Below are 6,074 nucleotides of genomic sequence, written 5' to 3'. Positions count from 1 at the left end.
AAGTTAACCTCAAGATGAGGAATGCTTAAGTTTTAAACTATATACAGTCCACTCTCTCTTTTTTAAAGTAACCTTATCTTGTAATGCTTATTCACAGCTTCAAAGGAGATTTCAAAAATTTTAATGTAAATAGAAACAACATTCACCAGAGGTATACCTATAAGTTGAAATATTACTGAACCAATAAATTGATTTTATCCTCACACTGGATGAGGCAAAGGTTTCATTATTCACCCTCTATTTAATTAATTTAAGAGCTATGAGTTATTGTAAACGACTCGTCAGTAATGCTGTAACTCTGTAGAATAACTGTATTGTTCAACAGTTTTCCTATGTGGGACTATGTTCCGACTTTTATAATGACGTATGGCAAACAGTCTTATTAACTGATTGTCGATTGGCATTATTGACGAGTTGGCAGTAGTGTCGACCCAAGCGGAAGAACGCTACGGTCGGTAAGTCAGCGAAAAGACGGCGTACGGAGAAGTTGTGTTCTCGTACGCTCCGCTGAACCACCACGTGCAGATTTTACATTTCAATAAACTACATCAAACCATTATCGAAGTCTTTTCCAGTAATTTTAGTACATAAGGATCATTAAAGGGTTTTGTTGAGCGGAGTAGGAATCCAAGAGATTTAAATGCTTTGTTGGTAATAAAAGAAATATGTTCAGAGAAATCTAGTTTATTATTGAGTATTACACCAAGATCCTTGTGCACAATGCGGAGCCCACAACGGACCACACCGAAGAAATCGTGGGTCACTTCCTTTCTTTAACCATACCTTTTGGGGACGCCACTAAAACGAATGGCAGTCGAAATTGTGGGTCCACTCTCCACTCCCGGCCACCGAACGAGGAAACCGATACATACTAGTGGCTGTGGACTACTTCACGAAGTGGCCGGAAACGATTCCACTACCGAACCAGGAGGCGGAGACCGTAGCAGACGCCCTAGTCGAACAAGTGTTCATGCGGCTAGGCGTTCCGAACGAGCTACACTCTGACCAGGGACGAAACTTCGAGTCAAAGTTGTTCCGTCAGGCACTGGACCGGCTGGGCGTCCACAAAACAAGAACAACAACGTACCGACCTCAGTCCGATGGAATGGTGGAACGACTCAACCGAACCATGCGGGCGCACTTGACGAAGTTCGTCAACGAGGAACAGGACGACTTGGACACGCTGGTTCCGCACTTCCTCATGGCCTATAGAGCGGCCCAACACGATGCGACAGGAGCATCACCAGCAGCCATGATGTACGGACGGGAACTGCGCATGCCAGCGGACCTATTATATGGTGGCACCGATATACCACGAAGTTGACCGAAGACATAGACAAGGTACATCGGTTCACCAGAGCCCACCACCGGATGCAGAACAGCCGGATGAAGACGCGATACGATGTTCGCATATCCGAACCGGCTTACGAGACAGGTGACCGAGTCTGGCTGTACAACCCTGCTTTCACCAAAGGGCTTTCACCAAAGCTGCAATCTCTGTGGGAAGGACCGTACACCATAGTGACCAAACGGAGTGACGTAGTTTATAGGATACGCAGAGAATTCGACGGCTCTAACCGATTAATGGTGGTACACCTTGATAGACTCGCAAGGTATAAGGCCATCGAATATTGACTGTCGTAATTGTTTCAAGTGTTTCGAAATTGTACATAATTATAATTGTATGTACAATTTCGGGTAATTGGGTGTGCCACAAATCAATGGTTCTACTTATTAATTTACGTGTGTCACACATCAATGGGTTACTTGTTAAATTGGTGTGCCACAAATCAATAGTGTGCACTGATTTGTGTATATATGTTTGTGTCTTTGTGTCTTTCCTCGTTATGCCAAGCATACAGCGTTCCATACTTCTTTGAGTGCATTGGATTTTATTTAGTATCTTGGCGTTCAGTGTCCAAGTTTCACATCCATACGTCATCACTGGCAAAACGCATTGATCAAAGATCCTTTTCTTCAGGCAGAGTGGAATTTTTGATTTAAAAACAGCATTCATCCGTCGAAATGCACTCCAACCTAATTTCATACGTCTCTTTATCTCTTCATCTTTACTACCAGACATTTCAATTATTTGACCTAAATATAAATAATTATTTACTACTTCTACTGGTTTATCATCTAAGGCAGCGGTTTCCAAACTGGGAGGCGCGCCTCCCTGGGGAGGCGCGGACTATTGCCAGGGGAGGCGCCAAAACTTTTTAATAAAAAAATAATTTTCATACCATAATATCTACAAATAAATAAAACTTCATATCGTAGCTTAACAGTAAAAATTCAATGCATGAATGTTTATTTTTATTTTTCTTTAATTTTTATATACACATTTAATTAGCAACCCTTCAAGAAGAAAACCAACATGAAGAGGCACATTTGTGGACGAACGATAATTTTATTGTTAATCTTGCCTATTTGGTTGAAATTTTTGGAAAATTGAGCGGTTTAAATAAATCAATGCAGGGATCACAAATACATCCACTTGTTCAAAAAGACAAAGTAAAAGCTTTCATTAAAAAGTTGAAGTTATGGAAATCAAATTTACAAAAGAATGAGTTGGATATGCTTTCACTTTCTAAAGATTTCTAGGCCACAGCCAATATTAAAGAAGGTAAAAATCGTTTTATTGACCACTTGGATGGTTTAGTGCTGCATTTTTCCAATTATTTCAAAGACCTTGATTTCTCAAAGTTTTTGTGGATACAGATTCCATTTAACTACAATGAAGAAGACGAATTCGAGCTGACAACCATCGAAAAAGAAAAATCGATAGAATTATTATGCGATAGCTCACTAAAACAAAAGTTTCAAATTAAATGAAACCATAATTAAATTTTGGATGAGTCTTAGTGGAGAGTATGAATCTTTGTATTGCAAAGCAATGCAAGTGCTTCTACCGTTTGTAACGTCTTATTTAAGCGAAACGGGCTTTTCGGCACTAGCTGCAATGAAAACCAAATATCGAGCCAGGTTAATATCCGAAAAGGAGTTACGAGTTACGAGTGGCACTCTCCATATTGCCCCCAAGATTTGATAAACTTTGTGCCAATAAACAACAACATCCTTCACATTAAATTTTGATGTGTTAGATGTAGTTTAATTAGTAATTTAATATAAAAATAAATATACGTGTTCGTATAAATTTATGTTATAGCAAAACCTTTTTATTATTCTGTCTATTGTAGTGTTCAGTATTTTTTTTTAAATAAATGTTTATTATTTAAAACGGGTCTATATTATTATATCTATTAAAAATAAAAGGTAGGGAGGCGCGGAAAAAAATTTTTTTTTTAGGGAGGCGTAGTAGCATAAAGTTTGGAAACCGCTGATCTAAGGGGATGCTATCAGGCATGCAATAACTATTGAACATTAGTTTAGTCTTATCTACGTTAATTTTTAATCCTACTTTTCTACTTTCCCTGTCCAGCTGTGTTAGTCTGATAAGTAGGTCAGCTCAATCTCGAGCTACTAAAACTATATCGTCTGCGAACTGAAGGTGACTCAAGAAGCGACCATTGATGCTTCCCAATCCAAGTTCCTGAAAACTCCCTCAAGCACCGCATTGAATAACTTGGGCGATATTGTATCTCCTTGTCTTACTCATTTTCCGATGCTAAATCTATATGTACCTGAAAAATTTTTAATCGAAGCTGTGGCATTCTTATATATTGCAGCTAACAGTCCCACATAAGGTTCCGGCACTCCCTGTGTTTGTAGAGCGTTAAGTACTGCATTATGACTAACTGTATCGAAGGCTTTCTCATAATCGACAAAACCTAGGCACAATGGCCGTTGATATTCGTTGGCGCGCTCAATTAGTTCACCAACTACTTGGAGGTGGTCCATTGTGCTGAAATTTCCCCTTAACTCTGCCTGCTCTATAGGTTGGTTCTCGTCGAGGATATTCTTCAGCCTTTCTGTAATAGCCTTCGTGAAGAGCTTGTAGACCGTTGAAAGTAAACTAATGGGTCGGTAGTTCTTGATATAACTTTTGTCGCCTTTTTTGTGTATTAAAATGATAGTTGCATTATTCCATCCTTCTGGTATAGCTTGGATCTGGATGCATTTGCTGAAAAGCCTAGCTAAGATATTAATTAGGGGGAGGCCGCCACATTTTAGTAAGTCAATGGGAATATTATCTTCCCCTGGGGTTTTACCATTCTTTGCCGTTTTTAGTGCTCTACTTCACTAGGCAATACTGCAGGAACCCTTTGGCCGTGTGTCGATTCCGGAGCGGGAAATTGACCGTTTAATAATATTTATAAAAGTATAAATTCGATTATAATTTTTGAAAAAAGCGTAGTTTATTTTAAAATTTTACTGATTGTTTATTTTATGTATTGGCCATTCATTATATATGTATGTATGTATGTATGTACGTAATTACTGACCATTTTTAATAATAACTATCCAAAAGCATGTAAAGTCACTATCAAATCAAATTAAACTCTTGGTATGTAATCATATTATCACACAATTCTATATAATTAGTAATTATTATTATTATCACCTAAGTGTCTTTTTTAAAATCCTCTGCGAAGTTTCAGAGCAGATCTGAATTGCATATTACTTTCAAATAAAACAATTTGCTTTCCCCGTTCACTATTGCAATGCATACATAATACTTTTTCTAATATACATACCTAGGTATGATAATAACAAATAGTGATTTTATTGTAAAATAAATGCCAATTTAAAATACATAGTTATTTATTTCCTCTTATCATTTACAAGTACATACAATGATAGGTTGGAGAAAATAGTCTAAGGGTGAAATTTCAGAATAACGGTTTTGATATGGTCTTTTACACATATGTATGTACATTGCATGAGTATTACTTTTTGTCTGGATCTTCATATGTATTGCCAGGTGTTGCAACTGCTGGACTACCAAAATTAAATCCGCAATATCTCATGCAACTACAAAGGGGGGTTCTATAATATGGTCTGCAGTACATTCTGAACAATCTGACACAATATCTCGTTATAGAACCCCTGGGACCAATTAAATCTGGTGCATCTCCATCTGGATCAGTTTGACCCAAAATAGCGTTGACCTGAAGATTGTACAAGAAAAATGTTGTATGTGATTTTGCCATATTTGTCTAAATTTTAAAATACTATACTACGATGTACATATGTAATTCAAATGCAGACATGTACAATTGTGTAATATTTTAAAATTATCTTATTTGAGACAAAATTTTGAGACGTTTTTGGAATAAATAAAAATTTTGTTTAAATTGAAAATTTTAGAATCTTCTGGTTTTAAAAAATGGGGAAAATTTGTGTATTTAAATTTTAAATGTTTTATACACATATGTAGAGGTAATCTTTAATCGTTCTATACTCACAAATAGACAGGCCACCAGGAGGAAAAGTAAGAATCTCATGATGACCGCTTTTTCTTTGATCAGTTACTGATTACTGTCACGTAATCCAAATCGAACATATTTATATGAAATCTAAGCTATGTGAATGGCTATTGACATATTATGTGCATCAATGTTTACAAAATATATTACACTTGAAAAAACAAAATTTGATATATGTAGCTTTTTTAAGTTATTTGCTTTAAAAGCATAAATTTCGATAAAGAATAAACAATGCATACATAATATTGAACCATATTTTCGATTGCATGGATTTTCAAGACCAAATTTTTTAATTTAAATAAAAAAATATTAGTAATATTTCAAATATGTAGTGTTTGTATCGTTATCGATGATTTTACCACCACATACATATAATCGGCATAAAAAAATGCGAACACACTATAATCGCTCATTGAAATTTGCGCACATAAAAATTACGAAAGAAAAATACCAAAAGAATTTCCAGTGTTTTTCCATATATTCAAAATTAAATAAAATTCTTAAAGCCCAAGCGTGATATGGATGTATTTATATATATGTAGGTATAATATTAGTGAGATTGTAGGTTTATGATTGTTTAATATGTGTATGACATTTCAATATCTGGAGTGTTCAGATATACATACATATGTATGTACTTAGTTCAAAATTTGTTAATTGTCATTGGTCTTGAGTCCCAATTTA

The sequence above is a fragment of the Arctopsyche grandis genome, chromosome 5 (assembly GCF_051622035.1).
Source record: "Arctopsyche grandis isolate Sample6627 chromosome 5, ASM5162203v2, whole genome shotgun sequence".
NCBI classification, from domain to species: Eukaryota; Metazoa; Arthropoda; class Insecta; order Trichoptera; family Hydropsychidae; genus Arctopsyche; species Arctopsyche grandis.
The sequence above is the reverse complement of the archived record's forward strand: the minus strand, read 5'-3'. Positions refer to the sequence as shown.